Source organism: Echinops telfairi, unplaced genomic scaffold (assembly GCF_000313985.2).
Source record: "Echinops telfairi isolate 266 unplaced genomic scaffold, ASM31398v2 ScPeMD7_7458;HRSCAF=8496, whole genome shotgun sequence".
Lineage (NCBI taxonomy): Eukaryota > Metazoa > Chordata > Mammalia > Afrosoricida > Tenrecidae > Echinops > Echinops telfairi.
In genome coordinates, this window is record NW_022111358.1 from 1,512,710 (window position 1) to 1,517,704 (window position 4,995).

Below are 4,995 nucleotides of genomic sequence, written 5' to 3' on the forward strand. Positions count from 1 at the left end.
TTAGGGGGAGAGTCTCATGATCCTCCTGGTGGTTACCAGTCCAATGCTTGCTTACCCGACAGTGGCACCAGGGCTCCATCACCCCACGGGGTCACTCACACCCACGGCCATCGAGTCGATTCCCACGTACGAGTCCCCAAGGCTGTGTATCTTTAAGGGGTAGACAGCCTCATCTTTCTCCTGAGGAGTAGCTGGTGGGTTTGAACAGTTGACCTGGGGGTTAATAACCCAACGTGTAGCCCACACGCCACCAGGGCACCCATGGAGTAAAACTCAAAAATAAAGCTCACTACCATGAAGTCGATGCTGACTCATAGCAATCACGGTAGACCTGGCCCTTCGGGTTTCTGAGATGGCAACTTTACAGGAACAGAAAGCCCCCTTCTGCTCGAGGACTGGCTGGTGGCTTCGAACCGCTTCCGCAGCCCACCTGGTAAGGTAGAAGCGTAGACCGTATGGCTGGGAGGCTCTTTTCGTCACACGAATAGACCTGCTGCTGATCGAGGGAATCCGCAGGCCCTGCTCACATTACCTGCCAGCCTTGCATGGCACACAAGGCTAGAAGAGTTATCACTGGACTAGGGCAAAAAGCAAAGGCACCAGAGGACCCACCCAGACAAGAAGCCGTGTTTTCAGTGATGCAAAGAACGAGTGCTCCTCTTCGTGAGACGCTGTGTATGAAAACCATGAAGCAGGGGCATCCAGCACACAGACGGGCTCCATCACCGTGCACATCTGTACCACCGCATGGGGAGCCCGGGTGCCATAGTGGGTGATGAGTTGGGCAGCTAACCCAAAAACCAGCAGCTCAAATTCACCAGCTCCTCTTCAGGAGGCAGGTTCCCAGCCTGGGAAACCCACGTGCAGTTCTCACTCTGCCCTGTAGGGTCGCTAGTGGCAGTTGTTTATTGGTTGGTTATATATAGCCGAATCTAGCCAGATACCAACGGGAACACACACACACCTATTTTTATTAGAATAGAAAAAAAAAAATTGTCCACCCTACAGTGCTAGCAGAAAAGTGTTCTAGAATGGCATGCATTCTACAGCTTCATTTTTAAAATGAGAACTATTTATACACCTGCGTGCATAGAAAAGTGGTCAGCTACACAAGTGTAATTGCTGGTCTGTGCCACTGTTAAAAAGAGGTTGTGGTTTGGGAGACAGTGTCTATTCAATGATCTATGCATGTGCTGTTCGGTCCACTTGTAATCCCTAAAATGCAGCAAGTCTCCTCACCTTCCCAGTCCCTGACCCCTTTGTCCGTCTTTATTGGCCACAACACCCCTCCCCACCACCCACCTGGCCTCCTAGCCCCACAGCTGCTTTCTGGCAAAGACTGCCCCGTCGGATTCATGTCGTCCCCCCAGGTATTACTGTTTACTTTGTCGGCTGAAAGGTGCTCCGACGGTGGTGTCCGTTCCGGGTTTGAAGTGTCCACAGGCCCTTATCTTGGGGGCTCCATCTGCCTCGCAGTCCAGTCAGCCTGGTCTTTTTTATGGTTTGGGGTTTTGCTCTACATTTTCCTCCCTTGCTGGTGAGGCCCTTCTGTGATGACTGCGATCAGAGCTGTTGGCTGGTTGTACAACACGCCTGGCTGTGCTCTTGGGGTGCAGAGGCTGTGGTTCAGGAGGCCCGGAAGTCCTTTAGACTCACTGCTTCCTTGAACCTTTGCTTTTCGTCCCTCTTTTTGGCTCAGAGATGGGAAGAGACCAACTGTTTTATCTTCCATGGCCACTTACCAGCTTTCAAGATCCCCGCTGCTATTCACCAAAGTACCATTGTCCACCACCGAGCTGACCTTCAGACATGAAAACCACCAGGATCAGCCCAAAGTTGAACCCCAAGGTGGAGGTCAGACATACCTCCACTCTCCAACTTTTGCACCGATTTTGGATGCTAGCGTCCCCAGGACCCACAACGGAGCCCATCAGGGCAGCTTCCACCCAGGAAGAATCCTCAGCTGCCGGCCCTTCCTTCAGTCATGCCAGCCTGCAGCTCTTCTCTAGGTAGCTGCCCGGCTTGAGCAAGAGCTCCAGTAACTGCCTGGAAGCACTCCACTTCCCCAGCAAGCCTCCTGTCCCAAAGGCCCTCCCTCCAACTTGCTCCCTGGGCTGAACCATGGTTTTTGCCACTGTAAAACCGCTGCCTTTTCGGTCACCCATCGTTAGTGTGACAGCTCAGGGGTCCTCCAACTTTTTAAACAGTGGGCCAGTTCACCATCCCTCAGACCCGTTGGAGGGCTGGACTATAGTTTAAAAAAAACCCAAAAAACTACGAACAAATTCCTATGCACACTGCACATATCTTCTTTTGAAGTAAAAAACAAAAATGGGGCAAAAACACCCGGCAGGCTGGATAAATGTCCTCGGCGGGCCGCATGTGGCCCGTGGGCCATAGTTTGAGGACACAGGGATTCAAGGTCGAAGGATGCCCTGTTCTGCTCCTGGATCTTCTTGGTGGTAGTGATATCCCTCAACCTCTGTGGGACTGGCCCTTACATTCAATTTCAGAGTATGGGTCTCCCAGCCAGATCATAAGCTGACCAATCCCCACCAGGTCACTGTACCCTGCTGGGTGGTTGTGTGTGGCCTCTTTGCCCGGTACTGAACCAATACCTTGCAAGATTGTGGCCCCGCTTGTCATTTTGGGAAGCATTGTAAACCCAAGGGCACAAAGTCCCCACGGAAGAGAAACCCACTGCCCGGCGGGCCCAAAGCCCGCATTTCTTCATCACACATTTTAACAATTCTTCACCTTGGCTTAAGGAAGTATACTCACTCAGCGGAGTCAAGAACAGTTTCAAAGAGATGGGAATACACTCCTTCTTTTTCGGAAGGAAACCCAAGCATCCCCTGAAGCCAGCACCCTGCCGACAGTGGATGATGTAAGACCACCGGCAAACCCACCGGCGAGGAGGGGGCGTGGACGAAGGCCAGCCTCTCTCTGCCACCAGGAAATAATCCATTTACGGGGGGAGGGCTGAGCTCCCAACAAGTGCAAACAAGAGACTGGACAACCTGTTTCGTTTTCTAGAAATAAAACCCTCGACGGCACCTTGCCAAAGAAACACAAGTCAATATCAACCTTTACGTCCTGGGCTGCCAAACGCCACTTTAAGACAGTATATTAATTATGTAGTCAATACCCTGGGTTTCATTAGTGTATTAAATACCACGGTCGATATTATTTATACTTTTCAAAGGCAGGCCACTCAGGAGGAGAAGGATAAAAAGCCATCAGCTGGGGAGGGGAAGACCCCTGACCCGGCCATCGACGAGTCACAAGAGCCCGCTCGAGGGGAGCTGGGCTCTAATGGAAAGCATAAAACACTGGAAATACGGGCAGGGATCAGACGTATTTCTTCCCTGTCTCTCTCACAACGAGACTGGAGGGAATTCAAGAACCATTTAAAATAAAGGCAAATGATTAGATTCCCGCCCACTTTAATTGCTGAATGCTGATGTCATGTTGTGCCAGTCAGCAGCGCTGGCCCACGAGTGAAAGACGACAGCATACCAACAGTCTTTCGAGGTAAACGACCTCCAGGCGGGGCCTGAGCTCTGTGCGCCAGAATCTGTTTAGACCATCCCCGGGGACCGCCACCTCTTACCAGCAGAGCAGTGCCGCCAAGTGTGGATGCTCCTCTGCTGGTGATCTGATTTTTAGCAGGGAGATCTGTTAAAAGTCTCTCAGGAGAGAGCCCCCTTTCGCTACAACAATCCTCCCCCAGGATGTGCAATCACAGCCAAGTACACAGGCTGGCTTTGTGGCTGGTCATCAGGAAGGGCAGTGACTGGGTACCACGTTCTCCAGACCCGTCCCAGTAACAGCAGTGGGCAGTGCCCGTTGGGGGACTCAAGGCAATGCCAGGAGTCGCAGATACAGAAGACTGGTAACTGGACCGGAAGACCGATGACCACTTCTAACCCGCAATTTGTCAATCCCGAATCGCATGGATGACTGTAATTTTCTAGTCGGTGCTTTTATAAGCAAGGCCAGGCAGGAGAGTTTTCCATAAAAAAACCCAGGAGGCCGCAGCCAGAGAATTTCCAGTGAGCCGGTGCCCGTCTTCTGAGACCTGAGACATGTAGGGAAAGGCCCCGTGAGAGGGGGCCCTCTTCTGTCTGCTCTCAGGAACGGGAGCCACCACGCCCGAGTGAGCCGGCTCCTCCGAGGTGACAAGGAGGAGGGTGAGCCGGGCAGGACTCCACGCGGCACTTGCACGGGCTCACTGCCCCACTGCCTGGCTACTGGAAGAGCAGTGTGCAGCCACCAGCCTGCAGCTTGCAGCACAACCAGCTAGATAATTAATATGATTAGGAACACACAGAGCAAGCATGCTCTTGCTGACGGAAGAGCCCAGTAGCATAATTACTGTTTTCTTACCAGCTCACTGTCTGTACACATCTCAAAGCCGGGCTGTTGTTAGACTGCTGTGTAAACATCAATAAAATCCCAAAGTGCCGGATCATCAGCATTCTCGGGCACCATGGCGTCTTGTTTCTACTGTTTTCCTTTAGAGATGACTTTCAGCAAGGCAGGCATGAGGACGAGACCCCTCTATGCCTTGGACTAATCTTTGAGTTTGTAACGAGCTAACAGGTCCTCCACGTGACCGTTTATTATGAGGAGTAATTAATTGCTTTCAGTTATAAGAACCCCTTGCATTCAAAGAAAGCAGGATGCACACGCGCAGAATATGTTTATTAAAACCAAGCCAGGGGAACAAAAGGCTGCCTCCCTTCAAGAGCCTTTCTGTGGTTAGAACATAGCTTTAATCAAGAAGCAAAACATACAAATGCTAGACATCCGTACAGGTAGAACGTGTGCAGTTCCAACCCAAAACCAACCTTCACTGAAGTGAAAAAACTGAAGCCATGCTTTGTAGTTGCCTGCATGTCCCCCGGGGACGGCAAGTCAATGCTTATCTGCCTTCCTCAGAAGAGAGAGTTTGATTAATATCAGACCCATCTGACTCAGTCTATTAAACCC